Genomic DNA, 17,946 nt, shown 5'->3' on the forward strand with positions numbered 1-17,946 from the left:
TTCCTGTGACTGACCTGTTCCTTATATATGATGTGATATCACCACCAAGTGGTGTGTGTATGAAATGCAGTTACCAGCCTGTTGTAAGGAATTTGCAGCTATTACAGAGACAGTTAACATTATAGTAATATGACATATTCAAAGGTTTTAAGCGCCCACTTTTAGCACGGAGTGGGACACTGTATAATGTATAACTGTCATTTTGATTTATTTTTTAATACAGGGTAGGAAAAGAGATGTTAAACCTTTTTGTAGTACACTTTATTAGGGAAAAATTTTACTTTATACTAGAAAATATACTGTTAAGAGTCTTCTTTGCAAAGCTGTAACTGAGCGCTGCTAAGTAGAGTCTCTCTTTAGTCTTCATCATTCTACTGAACACTGAAGATGACTGTGTGTAACAAATTTTATACTGTAAATAGGGGAATGGACAGTGATAGAGCATAGGTACTTAATCAGAGACTGGAGAAATGACAAGAGGTCCTCTATATGTAACACAAAGGGGTTTTCAGTACTCAGTAGAATTGAAGACTGAAGTCAAACTCTCCTTAGTAGAGCTCAGTTAGAATACTCCTTACACCATGTTTTCTAGTACAAAAAAACTTTCCCTGATAAAGTTTATAAATAAAAAGCAACATCCCTGTCCCTACATAACATAAAAAAACAAAAAACTGAAACAACAGATGCACTTTAGCTCCTTCCTCAAAGTTGCCATACATGTATGTCGCAGTGGGAAGCCATATATGTACGGTGCGCTGATAGGATGGGTGCAGAAACTGTGCTCGCTTGATCACCGGTAAGGGCTCGGCTGTTTTTTACAGCCAAGAACCTGATGCATTTAACAGAACACAGATGCCGGACAATTAACCCTTTGTATGCCACAGTCAACTCTGACTGCAGAATGCATAGGGTTTGCGGAGGGAGGGGGCTCCCTCTCCAACGCCATCGGGTCTCTGCGTTGCTGTGATGGGGACCTGATGGCTGCTATGGCAGCCCGATGCTTTCCAAAGACATTGAGGCTTGCCTCTTAAGGAAGCCTGTGAGACGCAGCCCACTGGCTGGGTCTCAAAGGCACACTATCAGTGTATTACACTGACATTCAATGCATTACAATACATGATCATAGCCCCCAAAAGGTAATATCTCACAGTGGGACAAAGATAAAAAGTAAAACATGGTTAAAAAAGTGTTTTTAAAAATAAAACAAATTAAAGTTTACTTATCAAGCCATGTATATATATATATATAAAGAAGGATGTATATATGTGTGTATGTTCTGCGATCACTCAAAAACACAACCATCGATTTAATCGAAACTTGGTTTACACATCCCTTGCTACCTGGAAAGAAATCTTGTGGGGGTCACAGCTCTCTAGGACATACCGTTCCTGAGATAAAAAATAAATAAAAAATAACTGCATTAGCCAATACAAGCCTGCAAGTCTTTCTCTTCATATCCCAACTGCCATACACACATGTTCCTTATCAGCCAATAGAAGCTCGCAGGCCCTTAGTCTCCACATACACACAATTTTTAATCCAGGTCTCCATAACAACCCAGCCATTTTTCATCACTGCTGTAGGTCAGCTTTAGGTTAGGGCTACACAACAACATGTGTCACGCGACAATAAGTCGCACGACACATAAGGCACAACTACACTGCTACATGTGTCGCGCAACATTGATGTCGCACCAATGTCATGCGACAATTTTTAAAATCATAGTCTATGGGGTTGCGCTGCGACATCTGATATGCTGCGACTGCGACTCGACAGTCACTGAAAAATCCATCTTGGATTGATTTTTTGCAACTGTCGTGTCGAAGTTGCAGCATGTCACATGTCGCAGTGTGACACCATAGCCTATAATTATAAAAATTATTGAGACAAAATGTTACGAGACACATGTCATCGCGTAGCCCTAGCATTAAAGTGGCAGGGCGCTGTGGAGGTCACTGTTAAAGGGGCAACTGCTGTGGAGGTCACTGTTAAGGCAGCAGGGTACTGTGAGGTCGCTGTTAAGGTGGCGGGACCTGAGTAGGTCACTGTCAAATGAGTGGGGTGCTGTGAAACTCACTGTAAAAGGGGCGGGCTGCTGTGAAGGTCAAAGTTAAGGGGATGGGCTGCTGTGGAGGTCCCATTTTAAAGTGGTGGGGCACTGTTGGGGGGGCACTTTTAAGGGGTGGGGGACTGTGGAGTTAACTGTTAAAGGGGTGGGGTGCTGTAGAGGTCACTGTTAGGCTCCATTCACACATCCGCAATTGTGGTCTGCATCCGTTCCGCAATTGTGCGGAACAGGTGCGGACCCATTCATTCTCTACGGGGACGAAATGGATGCAGAGAGCACACTATGTTTCCTCCGCATCCGCATTTCCGGAGCCCACTGCCGGTCTTTCGGTCCGCATATCCAGAAAAAAATAGAACATGTCCTATTCTTGTCCGCAATTTCTATGGGGGTGCCGGCCGGGTGAATTGCGGATCCGCAATGCACCACGGACGGGTGAATGGACGCTTATGGGGGATACTGTCGATATTGTTTAATGACACACAAACATTAAATGAAATAGATTAAATATACCCATGCAAAGCTGGGTCCTTCTGCTAGTACACAATTAAATAAATAAAATAAAAACAGACATAATAGGTTTAGCCACATCCGTAATGTCCAGCTCTAAAAAAATATCATATGATCTATCCCATTAGATGAATGTCGTAAACAAATAAATAAAAGCACCACAAAAAAGCCATTGTTTTCTCACTTAGCCTTACAAAAAGTGTAGTAGCAAGCGATCAAAAAGTACTATGTACTCCAATAGTACCACTTAAAAGAGTCACCTCATCCCACAAAAAATGAGCCCTCTACACAAGAGGATTGGCAGAAAAAAATATGGCTTTTAGAAAATGGCGACACAAAAACAGATTTTTTTTAGAAAAAAAAAGCTTTTATTGTGTAAGATTACAAAAAAATATACATATTAGGTATCACTGCATTTGTAATGCAGCTTTATAAGAATATCACATGATCTACCCCATCAGGGGAAAATATTCAAAATGGTGTCAAAAACAGCCACTTTATCACTACGTCTTACGAATAGTGTAGTAGTGAGCAATCAAAAAGTACTGTGTACCTCAAAATGGTATCAATGAAAACTTCCCACAAAAAATTAGTCCCTACTGAAGATGATCAGTAAAAAAAATATATATATTGCTTTCGGAAAATGACGACACAAAAACTGGATTTTTATTTAAAAAAAAAGGTTTTATTGTGCAAGATTGCAAAAAAAATATAAAAAAATTGACATATTAGGTATCACTTCATCTGTAATCCCCTGCTGTATAAGAATATCACATGTTCTACCCCATCAGGTGAATGCCATAAAAAAGAATATGGTGTCAAAAATCTATTTTTTGTCACCTTGCATACAAAAAGCATAATAGCAATTGATCAAAAAGTACTATGTACCCCAAAATGGCACCAATGAAAATGTGATCTCATCCTGCAAAAAACAAGCCCTTACACAAGATGGTTGTCAGAATTTTTTTTTTTTAAATAGCAACACAAAAACAGGATTTTATTTTCAAAAATGCTTTCTGTAAAAGTTGTAAAACTTAAAATCTTTGTAATTGTACTGGTCAGCAGAATAAAGATAACATGTCATTTTTCCCACAAGGTGTTGTTAAAGGGCTTCTGTCACCCCACTAAACTCATTATTATTTTTTTTGTGTACTTATAATCCCTATCCTGCCATATTGCCATACATTATGTTATTAATAATTTTCGTTCAGTAGATTTAGCAAAAAACATACTTTTATGATATGCTAATTACCTTTCTACCAGCAAGTAGGGTGTCTACTTGCTGGTAGCAGCCGCAGAAAACCACCCCCTCCTTCTGTTGATTGACAGGGCCAGCTGCGATCTCCTCCTCCGGCCAGCCCTGTCAGCATTTCAAAAATCGCGCGCCTGTGTTGATTCGGCGCAGGCGCTCTGAGATAAGGAGGCTCGCCTCCTCAGCACTCCCTCAGTGCGCCTGCGCCGATGACGTCTTCTCTTTCGGTGAGTTTAGTGGGGTGACAGAAGCCCTTTAAGTGCAATAACAATAAAAAAAGCAATGGCAATGGAGTTGCTGCCTCTACTTTATCCTGCTTCCCAAAAAGCTAAATAAAAAGTGATCAAAAAGTTGTATGTACCAGAAAATAGAACCAATGATAAAGCTTTGTTGAGAGATAAATAAACTATATGGCTGTCAGAAAATAACTATACTAGTCTCCAGAGGCTGACCAATAGCAACATGGAGCCCGTAAACCATTTCAACAAAATCTTCTCTCCAAAAATCATATGGCACTCCTTCTCTTCTGATCCCTGCAATGTGCTCAAACAGCAATTTACGTGTAACGGTCACGTCCACACACACACAGGGGGAAGGGTAGTGACCACTGCGCTCCACCCTCACCCCTGGCCCTGCCTACTTGCCTCACGAGTCCTGATGACAGGGGACAACTGGACGGCAGTCCCTAACTTAGGATATGTGCAGGGAAGACAGACAAGACAAAATACGGAACATGAACGGACCGGGTCAGAACCAAGAGAGCTACGCAGTACAACGGATAAAGCAAAGAATGGTCAGGAGAAGCCGGGGTCAAATACCAGGAGAGTAGCGAAGTACAAGAGGAGTCCTAAGAGAGTAGTCAGGTGGGAGCCGAGGTCACAATACCAGGATGTATGCGCAGTACAGGAGGAGCAGGCAGAGGATCGTCAGGGAACAGGATCAGGTAAATATTCAGTAGTCCAACAAATAGCCAGGAACCTAGAAATTAACAGGCAACCTGTAGCCAGCAGGCTGCCTGTATTTATAGTGGGGAGTGAGGGTCATGTGACGTGGCCAGCGTCACATGACCGACAGACCAACCAGTTAAGCACCGAGTGATCAGCTCGGCGCTCAAGGCAGACTAGGAGCAGGGAGCCACCCAGCTAGTAAAGCCGCCCTGGGAATGAGGTCAGACACAGAACCTCATTCCAAAAGCTAAGCAACAGTTCTGCGGGCAATGGGGGACCGAGTGCACCTTCGAAACCCAGTGACATTACGACTACATATGGAGTGTTGCCAAGAAAATGCTTAGCAAACCTTGGGGTGGTTTTTCTCCTGTTACCCTTTGTGCAAATGAAAAAGAGTGGGCTTATGCAGCATTTTATTGTAATTAATGAAAATTTTAATTTTCACAGCCAAGTGTTTTTAAATTCTATGAAACCCCTTTGGGGTCAAAGTGGTCAGTACAATTCCTTTTAGTTTCCAAAATTGTATCACTTTTTGGCGGTTTCTACTGTAGGGGTACCTTATTGTGCCTTCAAAAAAAATCTGTTCTCCAAAAACCATAGTCCTTCTGTGTGTCCATATATCAGTTTATTGCCACACTTGAGGTGTTTGTGTAAACTGCAGAATCAGAGTAATGAATATTGAGGTTTCTTTTTGCTGCTAACCTTTGCTATTTTACAGGGGAAAAAAATGACTAAAGTGACAAATCTGCAAAAAATGAGAAATTTTGCCTCCATTTTCCTTTAATTCTTGTGAAACATTTAAAGGGTTAACAAAGTTTGTAAAATCAGTTTTGAATAACTTGAGTGGTGTAATTTCTAAAATATGGCTTCTATTACATAAGCCCCACAAAGTGATTTCAAAACTGGTGGATTTTAAAAATTTTCTAAAATATTTTAAAAACTGCTTCTAAAATTCTAAGCCTTCTAACAAAATGATGCAAACATAAAGTAAACATATGGTGAATGCTAATTAATAATAATTTTATGAGGTATCACCACCCGTCTAAAAGCAGAGAATTTAAAATTTAGAAAATAGCATTTTTTTTTCCAATTTTTTTTTAATTTTTTTATAAATAAATTTAAAAATGTTGAATCAATTTACTTTTAACATGAGGTGCATTGTGTCATGAGAAAACAATCTCAGAATTGCTTGGATAAGTAAAGGCATTCCAAAGTTACTACCACATAAAGTGAGATGTCAGATTTGCAAAATTAGGCTCTGTCAGGAAGGTGAAAAATGGCTATGTCCTAAAGGGTTATGATAAAAGATGAAGGTGCTAAGATTAATTATTCACATGTATATGTATATGACAATATCCAATTTGTCCCAAAGAGTGAGACCTGATTGAAAGTAATTGTTTTCTGCAAATACTTGGAATTAATAAGTATTCATTAATTTCAATGGATACTGTTGGTCCTCCCAAGAGCAGTTATAAATAAAATTCTCAATATAGTATACAAGTAAAATAAATATAATAGAAAAAATGGCTTAGCAGAAGCAATGCAGTCAAAGCAAAACCCAAAATGTGAACGGAAGAATTTGCTTATTCATTTTATTTATTAGTTGTTTCCTTTGTTAACAGGCAAGTTTTGTATGCTATGACCATTAAATAATTACCACAGATATGGCTAATAGCATGGTTATGACTTGTTTTGTATATTTGGTCATTTCGTTAATGGAAATGGGTGCTGGTCGACCAGATGTCCAGATGCTGGATGACGAGATGTCCCACATCAGGGTCCGCTCTCAGAATCCCCCAAAACCTAGAAAGCATGCATATCGGACCCTATTCTTCGCTTTTCCTACCTCTGTCCCTTCTACTGCAGGATTGTTCCCTGCCCCTCACGTGAGTGGAGTTCCTCCGCTTAAGTATCTTTGGAATCAGCGGCCGCTTTACGGCTGCAATAATGCCAGTAGTGCTGCCATATGTGCTGAGATAGTAAGCGCGGTTCTTTTATATATATATATACACTCACCTAAAGAATTATTAGGAACACCATACTAATATGGTGTTGGACCCCCTTTTGCCTTCAGAACTGCCTTAATTCTACGTGGCATTGATTCAACAAGGTACTGATAGCATTCTTTAGAAATGTTGGCCCATATTGATAGGATAGCATCTTGCAGTTAATGGAGATTTGAGGGATGCACATCCAGGGCACAAAGCTCCCGTTCCACCACATCCCAAAGATGCTCTATTGGGTTGAGATCTGGTGACTGTGGGGGCCATTTTAGTACAGTGAACTCATTGTCATGTTCAAGAAACCAATTTGAAATGATTCAAGCTTTGTAACATGGTGCATTATCCTGCTGGAAGTAGCCATCAGACGATGGATACATGTTCTCATTATGTTTACGCCAAATTCGGACTCTACCATTTGAATGTCTCAACAGAAATCGAGACATCAGATCAGGAAACATTTTACCAGTCTTCAACCATTTTGGTGAGCTTGTGCAAATTGTAGCCTCTTTTTCCTATTTGTAGTGGAGATGAGTGGTACCCGGTGGGGTCTTCTGCTGTTGTAGCCCATCCGCCTCAAGGTTGTGCGTGTTGTGGCTTCACAAATGCTTTGCTGCATACCTCGGTTGTAACGAGTGGTTATTTCAGTCAACGTTGCTCTTCTATCAGCTTGAATCAGTCGGCCCATTCTCCTCTGACCTCTAGCATCCACAAGGCATTTTTGCCCACAGGACTGCCGCATACTGGATGTTTTTCCCTTTTCACACCATTCTTTGTAAAGCCTAGAAATGGTTGTGCGTGAAAATCCCAGTAACTGAGCAGATTGTGAAATACTCAGACCGGCCCGTCTGGCACCAACAACCATGCCACGCTCAAAATTGCTTAAATCACCTTTCTTTCCCATTCTGACATTCAGTTTGGAGTTCAGGGGATTGTCTTGACCAGGACCACACCCCTAAATGCATTGAAGCAACTGCCATGTGGTTGGTTGACTAGATAATTGCATTAATGAGAAATAGAACAGGTGTTCCTAATAATTCTTTAGGTGAGTGTATATATATATATATATATATATATATATATACAGTATATATATATATATATATATATTTTTTTTTTTTTAATAGGGCTTGCAATATTTATTAGCTCTCCTGATGAGACATCTAATGATGCTGAAACGCGTTGAGCTATAGTAATTACAGAGCTGGGCCTAGCTTCAAAAATACCTTTATACAAACAAAATGAATTGCTACAGTGCACAGTCCAGTTGCTTTGACTAGTCAGGAATATTAGGGAATGGGGCTGTAGGGGGCAGCTTCACTTCTATTGTAGCATTAAAAATAAGAGAGAAGGGAGCTTGTATGCATAGTGTGAGATGCATACAATGTAGCGAAGTAAAGTTCCAACAGCCTTCTATTTATTATCTGAGGCACATTAAATATATTTTTTGTCTGCCTAGGGTTTCTACATTTACAGAGGTGTCTCGATTAGTGGATTGGTTAATTACTGCTGGCTCATAGATCCCGTTTTTTTTACTGGACTGTACAGGTTATTGGGGCCACACATCCGGATCCAATCAAGTTTATTTTTGTATTTTTATATTTTTGATGAAGTGATTCTCATCCACTTTTAACCATGTAAATTAATAAAGATTTTTTGTTTTTATTTTAAGCATCCATGTTCGTTAACTATATTTATTTAGGATGCTGATGTATCTATATTATCTGTGAATCCTTATTTTTGGTCATTTCCCTCTATATAAGCTCTAAATATGACTTCATTATTTAAGTAGATCCTTCCAGTCTAATCTAAATTTAACAGCATCCTCATTTAATTAAATCCTACATCTTATTACATATCTTCCAAGACATAAGCTAATCCAAATTCATAAACATACTTATGGTCAGCTAAGCTGGAACCTTGGGATACATTTTACATTTACTTTTGAATAAAATAAAATAAATCTATTTTTTCATTAAATCTATCTGTTTCATCTCTGTGTACTACTTAATCTGTAGCTGTGTGGCACAAATTACTAATTTAGGGCTAAATATGTATAGCTAAGTTTGCACCTTCATATTAAAGTTTACAGCACAAATTTTACATAGCTCCAACTCTGTACGGTCAAGGGTTAAATGGAAATACAAGTTTTCTTAAGGTTTTTATTTTTATATGACTTCAAATACTTTAAGATTTTGAAATCCGAAATAATACATTTCATAGATTTTGTTCTTAATAACGTAATTAATTTGATTTTCTTTGCTTTATTAAATTGTCCGTTTCCAAGGACAAGCTCTTGGAACATGAGAATAGCATCCAACATTCATTCAATCAATCTTAACTGAATAGTCTGTAAAATAGAACAATATGTCGCCCCGGTAGACCTTGAGGTCTATAAATTTAGCTGTCTGTTCTCAGAAACAAATGAATACTACTGCACCCAAGAAACTGTAAGGCAGTAGCTATTTGCATGAAAGGTAACAGAAGAACTACATTTAGATATAATGTCAAAAGGACCTTGACTGCACTTTTGAAACCATTTCTTTAGGTTCACATTCAGAATCTTGTTAAAATAGATACATTGGGGTAAAGATGAGCAAACCAGCTTGGACCGTACCTAGTTCTGTCCAGACTTTTTTATTTTTCTACAGCAGACAAACCCAAACATTTACAGGTTTCGGACAAATCAACTTCATGTAGCGCCATTTTAGTGCAAATGTCGGCAGAAAAAAGGAATAGGGAGGAAGAAGTAGGGTTCTCTCATGACCTTGAGAGGAAGTGGGGCTGACAGACATCCTGGATAAGCCAATCAGTGCAGTAGCAGGCAGGGAGGTGCCCTAGCAGAATGAGCTGAAAGCCATTATGTGCTAGGCTGTGAATGAGGGCAGTTACGTTTTACAGTGTCTGCCAGGAAAACGATCTTAGGGAGTCAGGAAGAATGAAAAATGAATCAGAGACAGTCAGAAATCAATCAAGGTTATTGCCAGGGACATTGAAGGGAAAGGCTAGGATTTAAAAAAAGAATTGTGTGTGTTGTGTAGAAGTAAGCAATAAGCACAGGAGCTGATAGCCAGGGAGAGAGGACATGTGGCTGACTGTGCCTCCTATCAGAAGTGCAGGTGCACCTTTTTTGTGGTAAAATTGTAAGGCAGCTCTCACCTGCAGTGGTTAGATCCCCTGTGGTGCACGGATGCCGCACCTGGATGCGGTGAAATGCAGAAAACAGTGAAGAAAAAATCTGTCTCACTTCAGGTGAAATCTTTGTAACTTTATTCCAGCGTGATAAAATCTGTATACAAGTGTACATAAATCGACGCATTTCAGACCTCTTGGATATGTGGGTCCTTCCTCATGACAAACATGCATATGAAATGGGAGCACCCCCTTATATATCCCAGACTAACCCTAGGTTGATAGATATCACCTGGGAGGAGGAGACATCAGGGGGTGTTCCCTTGCAAATTAACCAAGTTATAAAAAACTTTTTACAAGCCAGGATCAAAACAAACGCGAGAAAGACTGAGGTATAAATTCTAACACTAAAACAATAATAATAGTAATAAGTGGAAATCAAGGTTCAAAAAAAGCAGTAATCAAAGGGTAAATACATATGTATAAAGGAAAAGAAAACTGCCATGATCTCATATCAATATTGTAGAATGAGATCATGCCGTTTGTTGAGCCCATGTGGCTGACGGGATCCCAGCTGGAAGATCCAGAAGGCCTCCCTGTTTAGGAGTTTCCTTCTGTGATCTCCCCCCCTCGGCGGCAAATGGACCCTTTCTATGCCTTTAACCTGTAAATGGGACACATCTCCTGCATGTGCAATTGCAAAATGTAGGCTGGCTGCAGAGACATTACGGTCTCTATAATGCAGCACATCAGATATGTGTCTGCGAATCCGGTTTTTTAACGGATTAGCAGTACAGCCCACATATAGCAAAGAGCACATTGTGCATGTGATAAGATAAACCACATGTTTGGTGTTGCAGTTGATGTAAGACTGAATACTGTATTCCTTTTCATTAGTCATAGATTTAAACGTTTTCTCAATGGTCATGTGGTGGCAACAAATACATTTTTTGTGTCCACATTTAAAATTACCATTGTATTGTAGCCATGTAGCTTGTGATCTTTTTCCAGCTGAGAAAAAGCTGGGGCTGATAATATTGCCTAGGGTGGGCGCACTCTTAGCCACACACTTAATTCCGCTAGGAACAATTTCAGAAAAAGTCGCCATCAAAATTGAGAACATAAAAATATTTTTTCATAATTTTACATATGGCAGAAAATTCTTGGCTGAATTGTGTAAAGAAATAAGTCGCCTGTTTGCTATTGTCAGTATCTGCTGATTGTCTAGATGTTGTAGACTGTTTGGGAAAAATTAGGGACTGTCTATTCATATTTGAGACCATTTTAGTGGCCGGCTGTATATTCGTGCGTGAATAGTCCCTACGCAGCAATCTGTCAGTTATATTGGAAGCTTCCCTCTCAAAAGCCTTCTGATCGGAACAATTCCGGCGGGCACGTATCAATTCACCCTTAGGGATGCTATGAATGGTGTGGAAGGGATGGCATGACTGGGCCAGTAATATAGTGTTCCCAGCAAGTTGTTTCCGATGGGTAAACGTATTAACTTTATGGGCAGAAACCTCCCCCCTCAGGCACAGATCCAGAAACTGGATCTCAGTTTCATGAGTGTGAAAAACAAATTGTATGCAATCAACCTTGAAATTGAAGTATTCCATAAGCTCCGGTATGGACGCCACATCGCCAGACCATACCATCAGCAGGTCGTCGATGTAACGTCCATACCAGAGCAGGCGGTCCAAGAGTGGAGAGGTGTCGATGAGGAGAAAGTGTCCCTCCCACCATGCCATGAATATATTTGCAATGGAGGGAGAGAACTTGGACGCATCGACACCTCCGACACCTGTAGGTAAAAATTCTCACCAAACAGAAAATAGTTGTGCCTGAGGAGGAAGTCCACCACCAGGACAACATATTCCCTAAGTACCTGAGTGTAATCGCTGTAATGCTCATAAAACCACCTCAATGAGATAACGGCTAAATTGTGGGGAATATTAGTATAGAGGGACGTGATATCAGCCGTTATCCATGAATATCCCTCCCTCCATTCAAAATCAATCTTTTTTGTGGGGTTCAATTTAATTTAATAAATTAATCAATTTAATTTAGCTGCACACTGTCGCAATTAAAATTTTTGGGGGTGCTCAATATGTGATTACTGCAGCTATACCCCTGGTGTGGCAGCAATCTACCATTGTGTATTAAGGTGAAATTTATGAAAAACCAATACTGTTTCCCTATACTCACTGCGTAAGCAATCCAGTATCACCTTTAGCGAAACCAATAAAGATACATAGATCAATTCCTAAATAACTAATTATAACTCCATAGTCAGTTATAGTTCAAATAATACTCAATTTTATTAATACTCACAGAGTCATAACCATTTCTGGCCACACAGAAAATGTAAGAACATTTAAAATTACAATCAGACTGTGGGTATATGGCAATTACTGATACAATCATATAAAGTGCAAGTGCAATAATATACATGGGAGAATATAATCAGTGCATACAGGGTTTGTTATTCTGTCCACATAATATGGTCACAGAATCAGAGTTCCGATCCTGGATCCATGGGACATTGACCTACCTACTGCCATAATAAAGTACATATATCTAGCAGAGACTATTGCATACTGACCCAAAGTTTTGCCACAACCCGTCAGACTGTGCCCCGAAGCGCGTTTCGCCGTCAGCTTTGAAAAATGTCTGTGGATTCTTCAAAAATCAAGGAAGACCCACGGACGAAAAAACGGTCACGGATCACGGACCAACGGAACCCCGTTTTGCGGACCGTGAAAAAATACTGTCGTGTGCATGAGGCCTAACGCCTCTGTGTTAAAATATACTGTCGGTTCTGAGTTTTCACGAAGTGAAAACTCAGCTCTGAAAAAGCTTTTATGCAGACGGATCTTCGGATCCGTCTGTATGAAAGTAACCTACGGCCACGGATCACGGACGCGGATGCCAATCTTGTGTGCATCTGTGTTCTTTCACGGACCCATTGACTTGAATGGGTCCGTGAACCGTTGTCCGTCAAAAAAATAGGACAGGTCATATTTTTTTGACGGACAGGAAACACGGATCACGGATGCGGCTGCAAAACGGTGCATTTTCCGATTTTCCACGGACCCATTGAAAGTCAATGGGTCCGCGAAAAAAAAACGGAAAACGGCACAACGGCCACGGGTGCACACAACGGTCGTGTGCATGAGGCCTAAACCAGCATATATATGTCATTACTACAAGACACAAGGTATAGCAGCAATCTACCTGTGTGTATTAGGGTGCATTCACATCATGGTTTAGCTTTCCATTCTTCTGATCTGTCAGAAGAAGAGAGAGAGAAAATAAAACAGGATCCTGTAAAAAAACGGATCCTGTTGCATCAGTTGCCATCCGTTTGAGCCATTTCCATCAAAAGTAATGCAGCAGGACTTTGTTCTTGTCTAAAAAATGGATATTAGGTGGAAATGACAACTGATGCAACAGGATCCGTTTTTTTACAGGATCTTTTTTTTTTCTCTCTCTCTCGGATCAGAAGAATGAGAAGCTAAACCGTGATGTGAACTCAACCTTAACGAGAAATTGAGCGTCAAGACTCAACCGTCCGGTTATATATATATTAGTTTTTTTGGGGGGCTCACTTTAATTAATCTGCATATATACTTGATTACTGCAGCAATAAACCTGGGGTGGCAGCAATCTACCAGTGGGAATTAGGGTGAAATTTAGCATAAAGTCTTAATCGTCCATTTACATATATTCAGTCTCCACATGGTCGCAATTTGAATTTTAGGGGGGATTCAATTTAACCACCTCAGCCCCCTTAGCTTAAACACCCTTAATGACCAGGCCACTTTTTACACTTCTGACATACACTACTTTGACCGTTTATTTGCTCGGTCATTCAACATACCACCCAAATGAATTTTACCTCCTTTTCTTCGCACTAATAGAGCTTTCATTTGGTGGTATTTCATTGCTGCTGACATTTTTACTTTTTTTGTTATTAATCGAAATTTAACGATGTTTTTGCAAAAAAATGACATTTTTCTACCTGTCTTTGTTAAAAAATAAAATGTTTGGGTAAAAAAAAAATGGTTTGGGTAAAAGTTATAGCGTTTACAAACTATGGTACAAAAATGTGAATTTCTGCTTTTTGAAGCAGCTCTGACTTTCTGAGCACCTGTCATGTTTCCTGAGGTTGTACAATGGCCAGCATGGGTATATGTAAAATGACACCCCAAAACACATTGCCCAACTTCTCCTGAGTACGGCGATACCAGATGTGTGACACTTTTTTGCAGCCTAGATGCGCAAAGGGGCCCACATTCCTTTTATGAGGGCATTTTTAGACATTTGGATCCCAGACTTCTTCTCACGCTTTAGGGCCCCTAAAATGCCAGGGCAGTATAATTACCCCACATGTGACCCCATTTTGGAAAGAAGACACCCTAAGGTATTGAATGAGGGACATGGCGAGTTCATAGAATTTTTATTTTTTTTGGCACAAGTTAGCGGAAATTGATTTTTTATTTTTTTTTCACACAAAGTCTCCCTTTCCGCTAACTTGGGACAAAAATTTCAATCCTTCATGGACTCAATATGCCCCTCACAAAATACCTTGGGGTGTTTTCTTTCCGAAATGGGGTCACATGTGGGGTTTTTATACTGCCCTGGCATTCTAGGGGCCCTAAAGCGTGAGAAGAAATCTGGAATCTAAATGTCAAAAAAATTTTACGCATTTGGATTCCGTGAGGGGTATGGTGAGTTTATGTGAGATTTTATTTTTTGACACAAGTTAGTGGAATATGAGACTTTGTAAGAAAAAATAAATAAATTTCCGCTAACTTGGGCGACAAAAAATGTCTGAATGGAGCCTTACAGGGGGGTGATCAATGACAGGGGGGTGATCAATGACAGGGGGGTGATCAGGGAGTCTATATGGGGTGATCACCCCCCTGTAAGGCTCTATTCAGACGTCTGTATGTGTTTTGCGGATCGGATCCATGTATCCGTGGATCCGTATAAAACATACGGACGTCTGAATGGAGCCTTACAGGGGAGTGATCAATGACAGGGGGGTGATCAATGACAGGGGGGTGATCAGGGAGTCTATATGGGGTGATCACCTCCATCATTGATCACCCCCCTGAAATGCTCCATTCAGATATCCTTACGTGTTTTGCGGATCCAATCCATGTATCAGTGGATCCGTAAAAATCATACGGACGTCTGAATGGAGCCTTACAGGGGGGTGATCAATGACAGGGGGGTGATCAATGACAGGGGGGTGATTAGGGAGTCTATATGGGGTGATCAGGGGTAATCAGGGGTGAATAAGGGGTTAATAAGTGACAGGGGGGGTGTGTAGAGTAGTGGTGCTTGGTGCTACATATTACTGAGCTGCCTGTATCCTCTGGTGGTCGATCCAAACAAAAGGGACCACCAGAGGACCAGGTAGCAGGTATATTAGACGCTGTTATCAAAACAGCGTCTAATATACCTGTTAGGGGTTAAAAAAAATCGCATCTCCAGCATGCCAGCGAACGATCGCCGCTGGCAGGCTGGAGATTCACTCGCTTACCTTCCGATCCTGTGAACGCGCACGCCTGTGTGCGCGCGTTCACAGGAAATCTCGCGTCTCGCGAGATGACGCACGGATGCGTCCAGGAGAAATGAATCAACCACCTTCCGGACGCATCCGTGCGTTAGGCGGTCGGGAGGTGGTTAATTAAGCTGCATATACAGTACATTCCAAAAGTTTGGACACACCTCATTCAAAGAGTTTTCTTTATTTTCATGACTATGAAAATTGTAGATTCACACTGAAGGCATCAAAACTATGAATTAACACATGTGGAATTATATACATAACAAACAAGTGTGAAACAACTGAAAATATGTCATATTCTAGGTTCTTCAAAGTAGCCACCTTTTGCTTTGATTACTGGTTTGCACACTCTTGGCATTCTCTTGATGAGCTTCAAGAGGTAGTCCCCTGAAATGGTTTTCACTTCACAGGTGTGGCCTGTCAGGTTTAATAAGTGGGATTTCTTGCCTTATAAATGGGGTTGGGACCATCAGTGGCGTTGAGGAGAAGTCAGGTGGATACACAGCTGATAGTCCTACTGAATAGACTGTTAGAATTTGTATTATGGCAAGAAAAAAGCAGCTAAGTAAAGAAAAACGAATGGCCATCATTACTTTAAGAAATGAAGGTCAGTCAGTCAGCTGAAAAATTGGGAAAACTTTGAAAGTAAGGGCTATTTGACCATGAAGGAGAGTGATGGGGTGCTGCGCCAGATGACCTGGCCTCCACAGTCACCGGACCTGAACCCAATCGAGATGGTTTGGGGTGAGCTGGACCGCAGAGTGAAGGCAAAAGGGCCAACAAGTGCTAAGTATCTCTGGGAACTCCTTCAAGACTGTTGGAAGACCATTTCAGGGGACTACCTCTTGAAGCTCATCAAGAGAATGCCAAGAGTGTGCAAAGCAGTAATCAAAGCAAAAGGTGGCTACTTTGAAGAACCTAGAATATGACATATTTTCAGTTGTTTCACACTTGTTTGTTATGTATATAATTCCACATGTGTTAATTTATAGTTTTGATGCCTTCATAGTCATGAAAATAAAGAAAATGCTTTGAATGAAAAAGGTGTGTCCAAACTTTTGGTCTGTACTATATATGTGATTACTGCAACAATATTCCTGGTGTAGCAGCAATCTACCAGTGTCTATTAAGGTGAAATATAGCATCAAGCCTCAATTGTCAGTTTAAGTGTATTTAGTTTCCATACAGTTAAAACTTTAAAACATTTTTTGGGGGTTAAATATCTTTAAGCAGCATAAATGTAGGTGCTGCATGCTGCAGTCTGCATCATGCCAATAATGCCTCTCAATCGTCAATTTACATGTATGGAGTTTCCACACGGTTGAAATGTTATTTGTTTATTTATTTATTTATTAATTTTTGGTGGGCTTACATTTATTTAAACAGCATGCATACGTGATTACTGCATCAATATTGACATTTTCTCACAGCTTAGACGGATTCTGGATGAATAGACCTAATTTCACCGGCAGTGCCACTGTTGCTCTCAGTTTACCTATCATTACGTTCTGTACAGCTGCTGCTGTGGCATGCATCATGCACTAATGCCTTAGTCGTCCATTTATGTGTATACTATTTCCACAGGGTTCAAATTTTTCTTTTTTTGGGTGGGGGGGTTAAATATTATTAAGCAGCATACATATATCATTACTGAATCTATCCCAACATTTTCTCACAGCTCAGCCTAATTGCGATGAATACATATTGACCATGCGGTTGGTGGCCCATCTTGCCACTGTTGCTGTCTGTATACTTACCATCACATTCTGTACAGCTGCTGCTTGCAGCCCACATCATGCCACTAATGCCACTTGCCAACCATCACGTTCCCAAGGCCACTTTTTTATTTTTTATCCTATAACGCCATGTGTGTTTAACCCCTTAAGGACCCTGCCATATTTCACCTTAAAGGTAACCTGTCATCAACTTTATGTTGCCCATACTAATGCAGAATAAACTAAAGACAGGTGAGTTGATTTCAGTGGTCTGTCATTTAAAAGTTAAAAGTAAAGGGTTGCCGAGAACTAAAATCACAATCATTGCAGACTGGGACTGGAAAAGAGTCACGGCCACCTGAGAAGAGTCATGGTTATTCATAAATTCCTGCTCTCCCTGCCCACCTGCTGATGACTGACAGCCTTCTACCTAGTTTTCTCCCTTTCTCTCTAGGAGAGAACTGCCAATCATCAGCAGATGGGTGAGATCGCAGGAGATTATGAATAACCATGACTCTTCTCAAGTAGATTTGACTCTTTTCAAGGTCTGTGCTGCAATGATTATGATGCTGGTTCTCAGCAACCATTTAATTTTAGCTCACGAGTGACACACCGCTGAAATCAGCATTTCTGTCACTATTTCATGCTGCCCTCAGTGAGGGCAGCATAAAGTTGATGACAGATTCCCTTAAAGGACCAGGCCATTTTTTGCAAATCTGACATGTGTCACTTTATGTGGTGACAACT

Source organism: Bufo bufo, chromosome 5, assembly GCF_905171765.1.
Source record: "Bufo bufo chromosome 5, aBufBuf1.1, whole genome shotgun sequence".
Classification (NCBI taxonomy): Eukaryota; Metazoa; Chordata; class Amphibia; order Anura; family Bufonidae; genus Bufo; species Bufo bufo.